This window comes from Eriocheir sinensis, chromosome 24 (assembly GCF_024679095.1).
Source record: "Eriocheir sinensis breed Jianghai 21 chromosome 24, ASM2467909v1, whole genome shotgun sequence".
NCBI lineage: Eukaryota > Metazoa > Arthropoda > Malacostraca > Decapoda > Varunidae > Eriocheir > Eriocheir sinensis.
The window spans coordinates 1,167,692-1,187,691 of record NC_066532.1 but is presented as its reverse complement, the minus strand read 5'-3'; the positions used below and the strand labels follow the sequence as shown (position 1 = coordinate 1,187,691).

General features: G+C 43.8%; 1 protein-coding gene and 1 long non-coding RNA gene across 2 annotated transcripts in view; one reads left to right on the top strand and one right to left on the bottom strand.

Moving 5' to 3' along the window:
• LOC127002698 (uncharacterized) overlaps positions 1-20,000 on the bottom strand; it is a 113,678-nt gene that overhangs the window by 30,610 nt on the left and 63,068 nt on the right. Inside the window, exon 2 of the long non-coding RNA XR_007756422.1 lies at positions 13,899-13,955. This is a non-coding gene — a long non-coding RNA (uncharacterized LOC127002698). The remainder of the gene's footprint in view (positions 1-13,898; positions 13,956-20,000) is intronic.
• Positions 1-20,000, top strand: part of LOC127002695 (uncharacterized) — an 87,796-nt gene that overhangs the window by 32,956 nt on the left and 34,840 nt on the right. The window lies entirely within an intron of this gene.

Sequence of the window (20,000 nt, the reverse complement as noted above, 5' to 3'; positions counted from 1 at the left end):
AAGACAGAAAGAAGGAAACAGAGGCAGAAAAGAAAGAAAGAAAAGAAAGAAAGAAAGAAAGAAAGGGGTCGTGAAGCGTGACCTCTCTCTCTAATGGTCTGCTTTTCTTTCTTTCTTTTTTTCTTTCTTACTTTTTCTCTTCTTTTTCTCTCTCAAGTGTGACGAGGAGGGAGATTCCGATCCTGAGAGAGAGAGAGAGAGAGAGAGAGAGAGAGAGAGAGAGAGAGAGAGAGAGAGAGAGAGAGAGAGAGAGAGAGAGAGAGAGAGAGAGAGAGAGAGAGAGAGAGAGAGAGTAATATCAATAGCAACATCTTCCTCCTCCTCCTTCCTCTTCCTCTTCCTCTTCCTCCTCCTCCTCCTCCTCCTCCTCCTCCTCCTCTTCTTCCTCCTCAAATCTGGGTCAAGCGAGGGCGTATCCCATCTTAAGGACAGACAGACATGTACGTACGAACACACACACACACACACACACACACACACACACACACACACACACACACACACACACACACACACACACACAAGTAGGAAGAAGAATAAAAGGAAGAGGAGGAGGAGGAGGAGGAGGAGGAGGAGAAAAAACATAAGAAAAATAAAACAAAACAAAAATACAGAAAAAGGACAAAAAATAGATACAGGAGGAGGAGGAGGAGGAGGAGGAGGAGGAGGAGGAGGATAGAGTGCACAAAGAAGAGAATTCCTGGACAACATACCTCCTCCCCCCTTCTCTCTCTCTCTCTCTCTCTCTCTCTCTCTCTCTCTCTCTAAATCAATAAAGGTGTTGCTATACAAAGATCTCATGATGCTCTCTCTCTTTCTCTGATATTTATAGCTTTTTAACCCTCTTTAAAATCGCTGCGTCCATCAAACTATTTTTTTTCTATATCATTCAATATTTAAAAGAATGATTAGTACTACCACCACCACTACTACTACTACTACTAAAACTACTACTACTACTACTACTAATAATAATAATAATAATAATACAAATAGATGGATGTAAGGATTGTAGGAAGGAAGGAAGGAAGGAAAAGAAGGAAGGAAGGAAGGAAGGAAGGAAGGAAGGAAAGGAGAAAGAATGGAAGAGAGAGAGAGAGAGAGAGAGAGAGAGAGAGAGAGAGAGAGAGAGAGAGAGAGAGAGAGAGAGAGAGAGAGAGAATTAACACAGAAAAGCATATGCTAGAGTAAAAAAAAGAAGAGAAAAAAGGAGGAGGAGGAGGAGGAGGAATAAAAAACGGATAAATAAGAGGGACAAGAAGATGAAGAAGAAAGAAGATAAGGAGGAGGGGGAGGAAGAAGAGTAGAGGAGGAGGAGGAGGAGGAGGAGGAGGAGGAGGCAGTGGACCTTATCAATATGCAGAGTGAAGTGACGTGTGTGTGTGTGTGTGTGTGTGTGTGTGTGTGTGTGTGTGTGTGTGTGTGTGTGTAACCCTATGACCTCTGAGCTAATCTTCTCCCTCTCCCTCCTCTCCCTCCCTTCCTTCCCTTCCTTCCTTCCCCTCCCTTCCTTCCCCTCTTCCTTCCTTCCCCTCCCTTCCCTTCTTTTTGCTTCCTCGCTCATTCTCTTTTCTTCCTTTCTTCTTCCTTTTTCCTCTTCCTTCTCCCTTCTTCTTCTCTCCCTCTTTTCTTCCCCTTTCCCTTTCCTTCCCCTCCCTTCCTTTCCCACCTCTTCCCTTATTCATCCTTTTCTTTCCTTCCTCCCCTCCCCTTCCCCTTCCTTCTCTCCCCTCCCTTCCTCCTTTCCTCCCTTCCTTCTCTCCCTCCTTCCTTCCTCCCTTTCTCTCCCTTCTTCCGCTTCTAAACAAATGCTGAGTAAGATCTATGGAAATGAGAGAGAGAGAGAGAGAGAGAGAGAGAGAGAGAGAGAGAGAGAGAGAGAGAGAGAGAGAGAGAGAGAGAGAGAGAGAGAGAGAGAGAGAGAGAGAGAGAGAGAGAGAGAGAGAGATTACAATTATTATTATTATTGTTATTATTATTTTGGGATAGAGACAAACAGGAGGAGGAGGAGGAGGAGGAAGAAAGAACATAAGAACATAAGAACATAGGAGTCTGCAAGAGGTCAGTAGGCTTGTACGAGGCAGCTCCTTTGAACCTAAACTCCCGTGAATCTAACCCCACCTAACATCGCTGTCCATGAATTTATCTAATGTATTTTTTAATTTGACGATTGTATTGGCACTCACCACATGACTGCTCAGCCTGTTCCACTCATCCACCACCCTGTTAGTAAACCAATTTTTGCCCATGTCCCTGTTGAATCTGAATTTATTAATACGTGTCCTACCCGGTTCTCTTACCAACAAAACCTTACGAATATCCCCCTTATTAAAGATGAAAGAGGAGGAGGAGGAGGAGTAGAAGGAAAGATGAGCAACAACAACAAAAAAAGATAGATAGAAAGGAAAAGAAAAGGAAGATAAGAGGGAGATGAAAGAGGAGGAGGAGGAGGAGGAGGAGGAAAGATGAGCAACAACAACAAAAAAAAGATAGATAGAAAGGAAAAGAAAAGGAGGATAAGAGGGAGATGAAAGAGGAGGAGGAGGAGGAGGAGGAAAGATGAGCAACAACAACAAAAAAAGATAGATAGAAAGGAAAAGAAAAGGAAGATAAGAGGGAGATGAAAGAGGAGGAGGAGGAGGAGAAGGAAAGATGAGCAACAACAACAAAAAAAGATAGATAGAAAGGAAAAGAAAAGGAAGATAAGAGGGAGATGAAAGAGGAGGAGGAGGAGGAGGAGGAGGAGGAGGAGGAGGAGGAGGAGGAGGAGGAGGAGGAGGAGGAGGAGGAGGAGGAGGTGACATCACGCTGAAAAAGGTTGTTCTCACCTGCCAGCTGTTACCTGAGAGAGAGAGAGAGAGAGAGAGAGAGAGAGAGAGAGAGAGAGAGAGAGAGAGAGAGAGAGAGAGAGAGAGAGAGAGAGAGAGAGAGAGAGAGAGAGAGAGAGAGAGAGAGGAGGGGGGAGGAAGAAGGGTAAGGACGTAAGGAAGGAAAGGGAAGGGAAGGAAAAGGAGGAAGAGGAAAAGGAAGGGAAGGAAAGGGAAGGGAAAGGAAAGGAAGGGAAGGGAAGGGAAAGGAAGGGAAGGGAAGGGTAAAGGAAGGGAAGGGAAAGAAAGCGAATGAAAGGGAATGGAAGGGAAGGGAAGGAAAGGGAAGGAAAGGGAAGGGAAGGGAATGGAAGGGAAGGAAAGGGAAGGGAAAGGAAGGAAAGGGAAGGGAAGGGAAGGGAAGGGAATAGAAGGGAAGGGAAGAGAAGGAAAAGGAAGGAAAGGGAAGGGAAGGAAAAGGAAGGGAAGGGAAGGAAAAGGAAAGGAAGGAAAGGGAAGGGAAAGGAAGGGAAGGGAAAGGAAGGGAAGGAACGAGAAAGGAAGGAAAGGATAGGAAAAGAAAGGAAAGGAGAGGAGAGGAAAGGAAGAGGAGGCGAAGGGAGGGAGGAAAAGAAGGAGGAGGAGGAGAGAAAAGAACAAGAAAAAGAAGAGGAAGAGAAGAAAAAAAATAAAAGAGGAAAGATTACAAGGGAGATGCGGAAGACTGAGGAGGAGGAGGAGGAGGAGGAGGAGGAGGGAGACTACAATAGAGGAGGAAATTAGAAGGAGGGAAGAAGGGAGATGGAAAACAAACAATCTTCCTTATTCCCTTCCTTTATCTCCCTCCTTCCTCCCTTCCTTCCTTCCTTCCTTCCTTCCTTCCTTCTCTGTTCCTCTTTCCTCCCTTTCTCCCTCCCTTTCTCTCCACCATTTCATATTCTATTTTTTCTTTCCTCCCTTTCTTCCTCTTTTTCCTCCTCCCTTTCTTTCTCTCTCTCTCTCCACACACACACACACACACACACACACACACACACACACACACACACTTGCGAGCCGTGGGTGTTGAAATGCGTAGAATTTTCTCTCTCTCTCTCTCTCTAAAGATATTGTAAGTTACTCTACGATTAATTCTTCTTCTTCTTCTTCTTCTTCTTCTTCTTCTTCTTCTTCTTCCTATTCTCCTTGCTCCTCTTTTCTTGTTTTCTTCTTCTTCTTCTTCTTCTTCTTCTTCTTCTTCTTCTCCTTCTCCTTCTTCTTCCTAATCCCTCTCTTTCTCTTGCTATTTTTTCCTTTCTTCTGGTAATTCAATTTTTCTCCTCCTCCTCCTCCTCCTCCTCCTCCTCCTCCTCCTCCTCCTCCTCCTCCTCCTAAATGGTTGCGTAACTTCCAACACCATTATTTATGTGTTTACTGCGGAGAGAGAGAGAGAGAGAGAGAGAGAGAGAGAGAGAGAGAGAGAGAGAGAGAGAGAGAGAGAGATATGAATGGTTTCTATGGGGTAAGTTGTAGTAGTAGTAGTTGTTGTTGTTGTTGTTTTGATGAATAGCGTAAAAGTTTGTTTATATAAAGAAAAAGTTGAACTACTACTGCTACTTCTACTACTACTATTACTACTACTACTACTACTACTACTACTACTGCAAACAAAGGGTGATCGGGACACACTTAACCGTTGCCCTTACCGACTACTTCCTCAATTAGAGAGAGAGAGAGAGAGAGAGAGAGAGAGAGAGAGAGAGAGAGAGAGAGAGAGAGAGAGAGAGAGAGAGAGAGAGAGAGAGAGAGAGAGAGATTGGGTGGTAACAGAGCTAAGAAAAACACAAATAATAATAATAATAATAATAATAATAATAATAATAATAATAATAATAATAAAAATAATAATAATAATAATAATAATAATAATAATAATAAAGATAATATGCAAGGGGGAATAAATGTATCTTTTCACGATTATATTCCGTAAAAGTAAAAGAAATAAAGAAAATGAGGAAAAAAAGGAAAAGATAATTGATATAGAAATGTGAAAAAAATGAAAAAAAAAATATAATAAAATAAGATAAAGAAAGGAAGGAAAAAAAGGAAAAAGAAAATGAAAAGTGAAAAAAATAATGAAAAATGAAAAAAAAGATCATGAAAAATGAGAAATAAAAAATAATGAAAAATGAGAAAAAAGAAAAAAAATGACAATGAAATAAAAGAAAAAAAAATGAAACAAAGAAAAAAGAAAATAAACTAAAAAGGAGAATAGAAAAAAGAAATAAAATATGTGAGAAAAAAAAAGACCAAGAAAAAATAGAAAATAAATAGTAAAAAATTATATTCCTTTCATTTCAGGCCTAAGGAAAAAAAGGAAAGGAGGGGAAAGGCAGCTCTCTCTCTCTCGGGACAGTCTCTAGGCCTAACTATATAATTTTAGAAAAGGCCGACTACATGTTTTTACAAATATTTTTTATACCAACTGTAGAATATATTTTCCTCTCTCTCTCTCTCTCTCTCTCTCTCTCAGGGCAATATTAGCCTGGGTTAGATGGCCTCAGTGCCCTCCTCCTCCTCCTCCTCCTCCTCCTCCTCCTCCTCCTCCTCCTCCTCTTTAGTGTCACAAGCGACTCATAAACTAGTACCCAATGGAGACGCCCTTCCTCCTCCTCCTCCTCCTCCTCCTCCTCCTCCTCTTCCTCCTCCTCCTCTTTCCTTTTTATTTTCCTCTTTATTATTTTTCTTCCTTTCTCCTCTTTCGTTTCTTCTTCCTTTATTTCTGTTCTTCGTTCTTTTCTTCCTCGACCTCTTCCTCCTCCTCCTCCTCCTCCTCCTCTTCCTCTTCCTCCTCCACCTGCTTCTCCTTTATTTTTTCCATCTATCCTTTTTTTCTTCTTCCTCGTATATTTCCTTTTCCCCCTCTTTTTTTCTTCTTCCTCCTCCTCCTCCTCCTCCTCCTCCGTATCCCTTTCCTCCTTTTCCTTCTTGTTAGTTTCCTTCTCATATTTCCCATTTTTTACCCTTCTCATGTTCTTCTTCTTCCTCCTCCTCCTCTTCTTCTTCTTCTTCTTCCTCTTCTTCTTCTTAATCTTATTCTTATTATCTTCATTTGTTCGCGGTTCAGTCATGGGTAGAAAAGGAGGAGGAGGAAGAGGAAGAGGAGGAGGAGGAGGAGGAGGAGGAGGATAAACAAAGACGAGAAAAATGTGGGAAAAAATATGTTCCTTGGTGTACAAATGACTAGGTACACACACATACACACACACACACACACACACACATACACACACACGCACACACACACACGAACCAAAACAAACACGCGAGGAGGAAGAGGAGGACGAAGAGGAGGAGGAGGAGGAGGAGGAGGACAAAAAGACTTATAAACAAACAACAAAACAAAAACTACATAAAAAAAGAAAATGAGGAAGGAAACGAAGAAGGATGCAAAGAAAAGTAAATGAGAGAAAGAAAGAAAATAAAGAAAATAAGTAAGTAAAGATAGGAAGAGAAGGAAGGAAGGAAGGGAAGGGAAGAAAGAGGGAATGAAAGAAAATAAAGTAAAAATTGTTAAAGAAAAGAAAGAAGGAAGGAAGGAAGAAAAGAAAGAGAGGAAGAAAATTAAGTAAAAAGAAAGTTAAAGAAAAGAAAGAAAGAAGGAAGAAAAGAAAGAGGGGAAGAAAATTAAGTAAAAAGAAAGTTAAAAAAAAGAAAGAAAGAAAGAAGAAAGGAAGGAAGGAAAGAAGAATGAGAGAAAGGAAAGAAGGAAGGAATTAAGGATGAAAGGAAGAAAGAAATTAAAAAAAGAAAGAAAGAAAGAAAAAAAAAGGAAAATATTTAAGTAACAAAATAAATATGAAGAAAAAGAAACGAACGAACGAAGAAAAAGAAAAAGAAAAAAAGAAAGGAAAAGAAAAGGAGGAAGGGGGAAAAAAAGTACTAATTATGTTGTCTGAAATCACCACACACACACACACACACACACACACACACACACACACACACACACACACACACACACACACGATCCATCACCTAATTATCTTCGCCAGGTGGAAAGAACGACAACAACAACAACAACAACAACAACAACAATGAAAGGAAAGGAAGAACGAGAACAACAAGAACGAGAAAAAGAAAGATTAGAAGAAAAGGAGAAAATAAAAACAGTAAAGGAAGAAAAAAAGAAAAGAAGAAAAAGAAGAAAAACAGAACAAGAAAAGAGGATGAAGAGGAAGCTAAAGAAGAGGAAGAAAAGAAAGAAGAAAATATAAAAGAAGAAAAGGAAGAAAACATGAAGACAAGAAAACAAGAACAATAATTAGAAAAAGTTAAGAGAAGAAAATGCGTAAAAGGTTGAAGAAAAAGAATAACAAAAACAACAACGAAAACAACTACTACTACTACTACTACTACTACTACTACTACTAATGCTGCTACTACTACTACTACTACTACTACTACGAAAAAAACTACGACACAGCCATTTCCTTTCTGTTAGAGGAGGAGGAGGAGGAGGAAGAGGAGAAGGAGAAGGAGGAGGAGGAGGAGGAGAGGAGGAGGGGGAGGGCAAATAACGGAGGTAACGGAAGGAAGGATGGAGGAGGAGGAGGAGGAGGAGAAGGAAGAGGAGGAGGAGGAGGAGGAGGAGGAGGAGGGCATCTTAGCTTATCAGAAACACGCGTTGGTTACACTCTCTCTCTCTCTCTCTCTCTCTCTCTCTCTCTCTCTCTCTCATAATCATCATAATTTTTGAATCAGTCTTCCCTCTCGACCCTCCTCCTCCTCCTCCTCGATCCTTGTCCTCTTCCTCCTCCTGCTTTTTCCTTCCTCCACCCTTCCTCCTCCTCCTCCTCCTCCTCCTCCTCTTCCTCTTTCTTCCTATACACGGGTCAGATGTCATCAACACCGCTACCTCCTCCTCCTCCTCCTCCTCCTCTCCTCCTCCTCCTCCTCCTCTTACGCTCACCTGCGCAAATTCAGTTCCTTTCTTACCCGGTCAAGGCTTGGGAGGAGGAGGAGGAAGAGGAGGAGGAGGAGGAGGAGGAGGAGGAGGAGGAGAAGGCCGGATGTTGCGTTACTTGTGTCGGAAATCCTTTGTTTGTGAGGCGTGTTTTAAGGAGGAGGAGGAGGAGGAGGAGGAGGAGGAGGAGGAGGAGGAGGAGGAGGAGATGACGAAGAAGCAACAGAGGGTGATGAGGAGATGGTACAGAAGGATGAACAAGAAGAGGAGGAGGAGGAGGAGGAGGAGGAGGAGGATCGGAAGATAAGATTGAGATGAGAATGAGGAAGAGTAAGAGGATTAGGACGAAGAGGGGAGGAAGAAGAGGAAGAACTGCAGGAGGAGGAGGAGGAGGAGGAGGAGGAGAAAACTGAAGTGAAAAATAAGAAAAAAAAAGATGAAAATGAAAGAAAAATATTGGAAAAGCGAAAAGAATGAATGAATGAATGAGAGAGAGAGAGAGAGAGAGAGAGAGAGAGAGAGAGAGAGAGAGAGAGAGAGAGAGAGAGAGAGAGAGAGAGAGAGAGAGAGAGAGAGAGAGAATGAAAGGAAAAGAGAAGGAAAAGAGAAGGAAAAAGAGAAGGAAAGAAGGAAAAAAAGAAAGGAAGGAAGAAAAGAGAGAAGGAAAAGAAAGGGAGGGAAGGAAAAGGAAGAGAAAGTGAGGAAGAAAAAGAGAATTAGAAAGAAAGAAAAAAGAAAGGAAGGAAGAAAAGAGAGAAGGAAAAGAAAGGGAAGGAAGGAAAAGGAAGAGAAAGTGAGGAAGAAAAAGAGAATTAGAAAGGAAGGAAGAAAAGAGAGAAGGAAAAGAAAGGGAAGGAAAAGAAGAAGAAAGAAAGGGAGGAAAGAGAAAAAAAGAAGGGTGGAAAGGGAGGAAGAAAGGGAAAGGAAAAGAAAGGGAGGATAAAAGAAAAGGGAGGAAAGGAATGAAGGAAAGGAAGAAAGGGAGAGGAAAGAGGAGGGAAAGGAAGGGAGGGAAGAGAAGAAGGGAGGAAGGGAGGAAGGGTGAACATGTCAACACCCCATTACAGAGAAAGAGGGAGGGAGAGAAAGGGAGAGAGAGGGAGGGAGGGAGAAGAGAAAAGGGAGTAACAGGCCTCTCCCTTCCCTCCCCTTCCCCTCTTCCCCTTCATCCCTCCCTTCCCTTCCCCTCTCCCTGCCTTACCCTTTCTCTCCTTCCCCTTTTCCCTTTCCCTCCATTCCTCTCCTTCCCCTTCTCTTCTCCCCTTCCCTCCCTTCTCCCTCTCCTTCCCTCTCTCCCTCTCCTTCCTTCCCTCATCCTTTACTTTCTCTCCTTCCTTTCCTCCCCTCATCCCTTCCCTTCCCTCCTTCCCCTCCTCCTCCTCCTCCTCCGTCCCTCTCCCTCCCTCCCTCTCTTCCCTTTCCTCCCCTTTCTCTGCCATTCTGTTTCTCATAAATTTCACAGACAGACGGACAGACAGACACGCGGGGCTGGCTGGCGGCTGTCTGGCTACTGTTGCCATGTGCCTATGTGTCTGTCTGCTTGTCTGTCTGTCTGAATGTATGGATGGATTAATAATATTGATGTCTGTCTGTCTGTTTGAATATATAGATAGGTGGATAGATGGGTGTAGTGATGTCAGTAAGTTTGCAGATGATACAAAGATCGGTATAAAAATTGGGTCGGATCAGGACGCTAGTATTCTCCAAGGTGAACTAAACAGATTGTATGACTGGGCGGATAAATGGCAGATGGAGTTCAATGTAGGGAAGTGCAGTATTCTGAGTGTAGGCAGGAACAACCCCTCACATAACTATTGCTTAAATGACACTCTCATAAGCAGGTCTGGGTGCGAGAGGGATTTAGGGGCCTTAGTGAGCTCTGATCTCCGTCCAAGGGCACAATGCATTCAAGCTAGAAATCGAGCAAACAGGGTACTGGGATTTATTTCAAGGAGCGTAAGCAACAGAAGCGCCGAAGTCTTCCTCAAACTATATTTAGCATTAGTTAGACCTCATCTTGACTATGCGGTTCAGTTCTGGTCACCTTACTATAGAATGGATATCAAAATGTTAGAATCAGTGCAGAGGAGGATGACTAAGATGATTCAAGGGTTAAGAAACTTGCCATACGAGGAAAGACTCAAACAGTTAAACTTGCATTCTCTAGAAAGGCGAAGGGTGCGTGGAGACATGATCGAGGTTTATAAATGGATGAAGGGCTTTAATAAGGGAGATATTCACAAGGTTTTGTTGGTAAGAGAACCGGGTAGGACACGAAGTAATGGGTTTAAACTGGATAAATTCAGATTCAACAGAGACATAGGCAAAAATTGGTTAACCAGTGAATGACTGTCTAAATATGTCTGTCTATCTGTCTGAATGAATGAATGAATGACTGTCTAAATATGCCTGAATAAATGACTGTCTAATTATGTTTGTCTATCTGTCTGTCTGAATGAATGAGTGACTGTCTAATTCATTGTCTGTCTGGCTGGCTGTCTAAGGCTAACGGAGTGGTGGATGAGTGGAACAGCCTCGGCGGCCACGTGGTGAGTGCCAATACGATGAACACCTCCAAGAAGTTAGGTTACGTAGGATTACTTTTGCAGGAGCGGCCCTGTTGGTAGTCACTTTTTCAAACCGAGTTATCCGCCACTGGAACAACCTCCCTTCAGAATTAGTAAGTGCGGAAACAATCTACTCCATTATCAAATACGCCTTGACCGGTACTTAGAGAGAGAGAGAGAGAGAGAGAGAGAGAGAGAGAGAGAGAGAGAGAGAGAGAGAGAGAGAGATGGCAACAGGGCAGATAAGTCACAGAAGCGGGCAACCTCGTGATGAGAAAACAGACTTGCCTTCCTTTCCATGTTTCCGTGTTTATCCTCCTTTCCTCCCTTCCTCCTCCCTTCTCTACAACGTTAGCCATCTTTCTCCCTTCCCTCCTTCCCTCCCTCCTTCCCTCCTTTACTCTCACCCTTCCGCCAGACGCCAAATCCCTCCCTTCCCTCCCTCCCTTCTTCCCTTCCCTCCCTTTCCTCTCCCCTCCATCATTCCTCCCCTGTCTCTCCCCTTTATTACGTCACACCAATCCCTCCTCCTCCTCCTCCTCCTCCTCCTCCTCCTCCCCTCACGCACACACACACACACACACACACACACATCGGGAAATCTCAATGATCCTGTTTCCAAGAGAGAGAGAGAGAGAGAGAGAGAGAGAGAGAGAGAGAGAGAGAGAGAGAGAGGGTCTGTTTGCATCTTTTGGGAGGGGAGAGAAGAAAAGAAAGGGAAGAGAAGGGAGAGAAGAAGAGAAAGGAGAAGGGGAGGAAAATGGAGAGGAAGAAGGGAAGGGAAGAGAAAGGAGATGAAAGGAGGAGAAAGGGAATGAAAGGAGAGAGGAGAAGAGAAAGAGCAGAGAGAAAGGAAGAGGAAAAAGAGAGAAGGAGAAAGAAGCAAGAATGGAGGAGGAGGAGGAGGAAAAGAAGGAGGAGGAGGAGAAGAAAAGGAGGAGGAGGAGGAAAAGAAGGAGGAGGAGGATAAGGAGGAGGAGGAGGAAAAGAAGGAGGAGGAGGAGAAGAAAAGGAGGAAGAAAAAAGGAAGAAAGAGAAAAAAAGACATTATTAACCCATAAAGAAAAGATGAAAAAAATATTTGAAAAGGAAGAAAAAGAAAAAAAGGGAAATGAAGGGGAAGAAGAAGAAGAAGAGGAAGACAAGAAGAGGGAGAGGCATGCAGACGTGAATACAATGAAGAAAAAGAAGAAAAGGGAAACGAAGAAGAAAAGGAAGACAAGGAAGACAAGAAGAGGGAGAGGCATGCAGACCTGAATACAATGAAGAAAAAGAAGAAAAGGGAAACGAAGAAGAAGAAAAGGAAGAAAAGGAAGACAAGGAAGACAAGAAGAGGGAGAGGCATGCAGACGTGAATACAATGAAGAAAAAGAAGAAAAGGGAAACGAAGAAGAAAAGGAAGACAAGGAAGACAAGAAGAGGGAGAGGCATGCAGACGTGAATACAATGAAGAAAAAGAAGAAAAGGGAAACGAAGAAGAAAAGGAAGACAAGGAAGACAAGAAGAGGGAGAGGCATGCAGACGTGAATACAATGAAGAAAAAGAAGAAAAGGGAAACGAAGAAGAAAATGAAGACAAGGAGGAGAGGCATGCAGACTGACTACAATGACTGACTGACTGACTGACTTGGGTTTATTTTCTTCATAATCTGCGAGGATAAGAATTTCCAGTTTTTACTTAATGATACGACTGACTGACTGACTGACTGACTGACTAACTGACTGACTGACTGACTTGGGTTTATTTTCCTCATAATCTGCGAAGACAAGAATTTCCAGTTTTTACTTTATGATACGACTGACTGACTGACTGACTGACTGGTTGACTGACTGACTGACTGACTGACTGACTAACTGACTAACTGACTGACTGACTGACTGACTGACTAACTGACTGACTAACTGACTAACTGACTGACTTGGGTTTATTTTCTTCATAATCTACGAAGACAAGAATTTCCAGTTTTTACTTAATGATACGACTGACTGACTGACTGACTGACTGACTAACTGACTGACTGACTAACTGACTAACTGACTGACTGACTGACTGACTGACTTGGGTTTATTTTCTTCATAATCTGCGAAGACAAGAATTTCCAGTTTTTACTTTATGATACGACTGACTGACTGACTGACTGACTGACTGACTGACTGACTGACTGACTAACTGACTGACTGACTGACTGACTGACTTGGGTTTATTTTCTTCATAATCTGCGAAGACAAGAATTTCCAGTTTTTACTTTATGATACGACTGACTGACTGACTGACTGACTGACTGACTGAGGGACGGGCGGACGTAAGTGTACTTTTTTCACAACCTTCCCATCCCAAGCACTCCATGGCAGGGTGTATCGACGCCCCCTCCAGCGAGAGGGCGTCTGTAAATCACTTATCTTAAGACCAGAAGTCAAAATAGCTACAGGTACTTAAACTAACAATTATCAAACAGCAAGTTAAATCATTCTTAAGCTGCTGGAGAGCAAAATAAAGTCCTGGGCGAAAAAATACAAACCTCCCAGCTGTGTTTTGCCTGTTTGGGCCGCTCAGAAGACTGCGGCCCGCGGCACATTCGCCCCTCAGTGCTCACACACACCACACACAGACGCAAACCTTAAAGGGTAAATACATCTTTTTCTACCAGCAAGTACCACGTTTGGACATTTGGCTCCAGACGACAGCCAGTATTATTTTTTTTCCCAAAATAGAAAAGAGGAACCGAGTTAAGTCAAAACAGTACTTGTCTCCGAGTCGCCGCCGGATAGCCAATACGGTCCATTCACGAACCCTGCGGCTCTCTACCCTCTTGGCAGGCAGGGGCAGGGTCGCTCTTTTGATAGCGTGCCACATGGCGTTGACGGACTATGTAGGTAATATGGTTATGTCTAATCAGTCTCACGGAGCAGTCACTGTTTTGACACAAAGTCATTCCCATGATTCTGCGTAGACATTTATTACCAAAGGCATTAGTCAGCATCTTCAAGTCGGGGGCATACGCTATACCAGAGCGAGGCCGCGGTGCTCATCTTCGTCACATTGGCCCTTGAGCCTGTGGTGGGGAAGAACACATCACCCCGGGACACAGGGCCAGTGTGACATCCGGGTTACCACGGCTTACCTTCCCCAGGATGAAGAGCTGCATGGGTGAGCTGCACGCCGACTCCCCGGGCTGGGATTCGAACCCGGGCCCGTGAATTCGTAGCTAGGCACGCTAACCACTGCACCACGGAGGCGTTTTGAGACAAGAAGATAGGAAGGGAAAGTAAATAGAGTGACGATGTAAAAAAACTATAAAAAGAAGCTAGAAAACGTTAAACAGTGCAGTAACAAGAAACATAATAGTTATCTCTTATTTTTTTAATAGGAGACGCTTCAGAGGCATAAAAAGTTTGCGAAAGTGGTTAAAAAAGGGTAGTTAAAAGTAGAGGCACCTTCAACCACCCACACCCACACACACACACCCGTGAATTCGTAGCTAGGCACGCTAACCACTGGACCACGGAGGCGCTAAACAACTATAGGTGTATCAATAATTAATCCACGAGCAATTAACGAAGGTGGAAGGTCATGACTTACCTGTGGACTCGCGCGGCCAGGCAGGTGACAGGTGGAACGGAAGTGGCTGCGAACAGACTGTGGAAGAGAAAAAAAGAAAAAAAGTTGTTAGGTCAGTTTTTCTTGGCTAATAATTGTGAGCGAGTGAATGAATCGAAATGTGGAAGGAAAAAAAAGAAGATAAAGAAAAGAAAGAAGAAAAAAGAAAGAGAAACGAAGGAAAAAAAAGTTATTGATGGTAAAGATAAATAAAAAGATTGGAAACGTGACAAAAAAAAAGATAGAAAAAAAGAAAAAAGCAGAAAAAAGGAAAGTAGATTATGCATAGTAGAGCGAAGAGGAAGTGAAAAGATTCGAAATGTGACTAAAAAAAGAAGAAAAAAGAAAAAGAAAAGAAAAAGAAAGAAGAAAGTTAAAAAGTTGTGTATAGTTAAGAGGAAGAGGAGAAGGAAGAGGAGGAGGAAGAGGAAGATGAATGGAAGAGGAACAGAGGGACGAAAGGGAAGGGAAAGAAGGAAAAGAAGGAAGGAAAAAGGGAAGAAAAAGTGGAGAGAAAAGAAGGAAGAGAAAACAGAGGCAAAGGAAAGGGAAGGGACAGAGAAAGGAAGGAAACAAAAGGAAGGGAAGGGAAAGAAGAGAAAAGGAAGGGGAAGGGAGTTTTGACACGAAGGAAAGGAAAAAAGAAGGGAGGAAGGGAAGGAGACGAAGGAAGGGAGGGAAGGGAAGGGAGGGAAGAGAAAAGGAAGGGGGAAGGGAGCTTTGACATGAAGGAAAGGAAAAAAGGAAGGGAGGAAGGGAAGGAGATGAAGAAAAAAAGGAAGGGAAGGGAGAGAAGAGAAATGGAAGGAGGAAGGGAGTTTTGACATGAAGGAAAGGAAAGAAGGAGGAATGGAGGAAGGGGGGGAAGAGAAATGGAAGGGGGAAGGGAGTTTTGACATGAAGGAAAGAAGAAGGGAGGAAAGGAAGGACACGAAGGAAGGCAAGGGAGGGAAGGGAGGAAGGACACGAAGGAAGGCAAGGGAGGGAAGGGAGGAAAGGGAGGGAAGGACTCTGATGTCATTCTAAATTAATTCTTTTTTTCCTCTTCTTCCTCTCTTTCTTCCTCTTTCCTCTCCTCCACGAACTGTATAATTTTGGGGGTGAATGACCAAGGGAAGGGAGAAGGAAGAAGGAAGAGAGGAGAGGAAGAGAACGAACGAAGGAAATGAAGGAAGAGGAGGAGAAGGAAGGAAAGAAGGAAGAGAAGAGAAAGGAAGAGGAAGGAAGAGAAAAGAGGAAGAGAAGAAGGAAAGAGAGGAAGAAAAGGAAAGAAAAGAAAGAAAGAAGAGAAGAAAAGAGAGGAAGGAAGAAAGGAGAAGAAAAAGAAAGAAATGATGAAGTAAATGGAAAATAAAAGAAAGAGGAGGAAGAGGAAGAGAAAAGAAAGATGGAAAATAAAGAGAGGAGGAAGAGGAAGAAAGAAGGAAGAGGAGAGGAAGAGGAAAAGGAAGGAGGAAGAGAGGAAGAGAGGAGAAGAGAAGAACGAAAGAGAAAGAGAAAAGAAAGAAAATGAAGAAATGAAAGAAATGAAATAAAGAAAGAAAGAGGAAGAGAAAGAAGGGAAGAGAGGAAGAGAGGAAAGATGATAAGCGAACGAAGGAAAGACATAGAGAAAGGAACATAAATTATTTCAAAGCATAAGGAAGAAAAAAATATAAATGATTGGATTAGTTTGTTAGTATGTTGGTGAATTATTGATTGGTATATATATTTCTCTCTCCTCCTCTTCCTCCTTCTTCTCTTCCTCCTTTTTCTCTCCCTTCTCTTCTTCTTCCTCCTCCTCTTCCTTTTTATTCTCTCCCTTCTCTTCTTCTTCTTCCTCTTCCTCCTTCTCCTCTCCCCTTCTCTTCTTCTTCCTCCTCCTTTTTTTCTTCCTCCTCTTCCTTCTCTTCTTCTTCTTCCTCCTCCTCCTCCTCCTTCTACTCCCCCTTTTCTTCTTCCTCCATCTCCTCTCCCCTTGTCTTCTTCTTCTTCCTCCTTCTCTTCCTTCTTTTACTCCCCTTCTCTTCTTCTTCCTCCTCCTCCTCCTCCTCCTCTTCCTTCTACTTCTTCTTCTTCCTCTTCCTCCTTCTCCTCCCTCTTCTTCTTCCTCCTCCTCCTCCTCTTCCTTCTCTTAATTATACCCGCATTTCTTTATTTTTAGTTCTTTCATTTTTTCATCTTCCTCCTCCTCCTCCTCCTCCTCACCATCACCACCATCACCACCACCATCACCACCATCACCACTATCACCACCATCACCACCACCATCTTCATAAACTAAGTAGTAAAAGTTTCTTAACAAAATATTTAGTTTCAAATCACTGCTTACTGAAAATTACACACACACACACACACACACACACACACACACACACACACACATTATCTGATTATGTGGCTTCACGTATTAGCTAGATGTGTATATGTGTATGTATTTATGTATGTGTGTATGTATGTATGTATGGTTGGTTGACTGACTGACTGACTAATTGACTGACTGACTGACTGACTGACTCAAAACAAAGATTGGAAAAAATGTAAAAAGAAAAAAAAGAGAGAGAGAGAGAGAGCGGACAAAGAACAGACACAGACAATTGAGAGAATGACAGACAAACAGGACGAGACGGACAGAGAAAAATAAACAGGAGGAGGAGGAGGAGGAGGAGAAGAAAGAAGAGGAGGAGGATGATGATGTTTCTCCTTCATTGATCTCTCTCTCTCTCTCTCTCTCTCTCTCTCTCTTTTTCTTTTCTTTTTTTCTTCTTCTCTCTTTTCTCTCTCTCTCTCTCTCTCAGCACTACTGGTTGCAGAGAGAGATCCCCACGTTCTAAACCACGTGGTGTTATGAGCAGGTTTCCCTCTCTCTCTCTCTCTCTCTCTCTCTCTCTCTCTCTAACCTTTCCTCCCTCCCTCCCTCCCTCTCTCGCATGCATTTCCCGAGGAGGAGGAGGAGGAGGAGGGACATCTGCCCTGCGTCATCTGCAGTTCTCTTCCTCCTCCTCCTCCTCCTCCCTTCCTTCTTCCTCCTCTCCTTTTATCCTTTCCTCCTTTCCTTCTCTCTCTCTCTCTCTCTCTCTCTCTCTCTCTCTCCATTCCTTTCTCTTCCCCCTTTCCTTCCTTCCTCCTCCCTTCCACCACGCCCATCCCGAAGGAGGAGGAGGAGGAGGAGGAGGAGGGGAGGAGGAAAACGCTTGTAACTCCTGCCCATATAGCGGCCAACATCCGGTGAGGAGGAGGAGGAGGAGGAGGAGGAGGAGGAGAAGAGGAGAAAAAAAACAATAACAACAGAAATAAGACAAAGAAGAAGAAGAAGAAGAAGAAGAAGAAGAAGAAGAAGAAGAAGAAGAGGAAGAAGAAGAAAAATCAAGCAGTGTTTTGTTAGAGGAGGTTACAATCCCAATCTCCTCCTCCTCCTCCTCCTCTTCCTCCTCCTCCTCCTCCTCCTTTTTGAGATAAAGAGAACATAAACATCTAAACGGCCCATAAAGAAGAGAGAGAGAGAGAGAGAGGGAGAGAGAGAGAGAGAGAGAGAGAGAGAGAGAGAAAGAATCTATCTATCTCTAATCTCCTTCCTCTTCTTCTTTTTCCTCCTCTTCTTCTTCTTCCTGTGTCAATAACCTGAGTTCTTGCTACCCTCCTCCTCCTCCTCCTCCTCTTCCTTCTTTTCATCTCCCTCATATTTTTCTTCCTCTTCCTCCTCATCTTTCCCTTTCCCTTTTCTTATTCTCTCTCTCTCTCTCTCTCTCTCACCTGGCAATCAATGTATACACGTGGTCAATTCTCACCTGCCTCCTCCTCCTCCTCCTCCTCCTCCTCCTCCTCTTCTTTTTTCCAGTATTTCTCTTACTCTTGATCAACTCCTCCTCCTCCTCCTCCTCCTCCTCCTCTTCTTCATTTTTACCCTTCTTCACGTCAGTCCTCCTCTTCCTTCTCCTCCTCCTCCTCTTTTCCAGTTTTCTATCCTCTCTTGACAGCCTCTTCCTCCTCCTCCTCCTCCTCCTTTCCATTTTTCTTCTCTTCCATGTCAGTCGATTTCTCTTTTTTTCCTCCTCCTCCTCCTCCTCCTCCTCCTCCTCTTTCTTCACTTCCTCTTCCATAAGTTTCCATGTATCCTGCCCTTCCTTATCGTGTATGGGAGGTGAAGAGGGGAGGGCACGGGAGGGGGAGGGAGGGGAAGGAAGAGGGGGAAGGGGGGAGGGGGGGGGAGGGGGCAGGACAGGTGGACAGTAATCGCTACCTCTACCTGCTGATTACCTGCTACCTGTACATACGTGACGGGGGGGGGAGGGGGGGGGGAGGGAAGGGAAGGGAAGGGAAGGGAAGGGAAGGAGATGGAAAGGGAAGGAAGGGATGGGAGGAGAAAGAGGGAGGGAAAGTTGAAGGAAGGGAGGGGAGAAGGAAGGGAAAGAGAAGGGAAGGGAAGGGAAGGGTATGGAAAGGGAAGGAAGAAAAGGGAGGGAAAGGAAAAGAAAGGGAAGGGATGGAAGGGAAAGATATAGGGATGAAAAGGGAAGGAAGGGAAAGGAAAGGAGAGAAAGAGGGGAAGGAAGAAAAGGGAGAGAAAGGAAGGGAAAGGAATTGGAGAGGAGGGGAGAAGGAAGGATGGAGAAGGAAGGAATGGATATGAAAGGAAAGGAAGGGAAACGGAAGGAGATAGAGGGAAAGGGAAGGAAAAGAGAAAGGAGTATGATAAGGAAAGGGAAGAGAAGGGAAGAGAAATAAAAATAAAGTGAAAGGGAAGTGAAAGGAAGAAGAGGGAAGGAAGAAAGGGAGAGGAAAAATGAAGGAAAAGTGAAGGAAGGGGAAAGAAAGGGGGAAGGATGGGAGAGGACAAATATAGGGAAAGGAAGGGGGAGGGAAGGGAAGGGAAAGGAAGAAGGGAGAGGGAAGGGAAAGGAAAGGAAGGGAAAGGAAGAAGGGAGAGGGAAGGGAAAGGAAGGGAAGGGAAGGGAAAGGAAAGGAAGGGAAGGGAAGGGAAAGGGAGAAGGGAGAGGGAAGGGAAAAAATAATAAAAAAACAAAAAAAAAAAACATAAGGATGGAAAGGAAAGGAAGAGAAAGGAAAAAAAAGAAAGTAGTTGGAGGAGGAGGAGGAGGAGGAGGAGGAGGAGGAGGGGGAAAAGGGTAACAGAGGAAGTGGGAAAGACAGAAAGGGGTGGAAGGGGGTGCGGGGGATCATACCTAGCAACACACACACACACACACACACACACACACACACACACACACACACACACACACACACACACGCACGCACACACACACAGGAAAACCAAACTCCCGTCTTTGTCGCTGCTGTATAATTTTCCTTTTTTTTATTTTCTTCCTGACCTAAATCTGGTGAGGCTTAAAGGAGGAGGAGGGGCAGGAGGAGGAAGAGGAGGAGGAGGAGGAGGAGGAGGTGTATGGGAAATAGGAAGAGGATAAGTGCAACAAAGAGGTGTTTTGAGGGAAGAAAGAGGAGGAGGAGGAGGAGGACTACAAAGGAAAAGCAAACAGCAACAGACCCTTACACGGCTGTTTGTTGTTGCTACCATCTCCTCTAATCTACGAGCCAGACACAGGACAGCAAAGGCGAAGGCTCCCCCCCTCCCGCCAGTCCCTCCACGAAAAGGAAGATTACCATGTAGTACAGAAAAACTACAATGGAATTTTACATGGACAGAAGGAAGATCACACACGACAACTAAGCTAACACTACTTTCTGTTAGACCGGGGGAAAGTAGCGAATGTTCGGGTTAGCTTCTAAATATTATTCGTCGAGTCTGTTTTTGAACGTGCAAATAGTTTCGACTTCGACGATGTTTTGAGGCAGACCATTCCACACATTGATGGCACGGTTGAAGAGGAAGAGTTTTGATACATTTGAGTTGAAACGCTTCCTCGTTATTTTGTATCCATTGTTTCTTGGTACACTTGATTGAGAGACTGTAAAGTAATCATGAACATTAACGTTATCGATCCCTTGAACATTTTAAACTCTTCTATAAGGTCACCTCTTAGCCTGCGCTGTGATAAGCCAAATAAGTTCAGTTCTTTAAGTCTGTCTTCGTACGGTTTGTTTCGCAGTCTAGGGATCATTTTCGTGGCTCGACGCTGCACC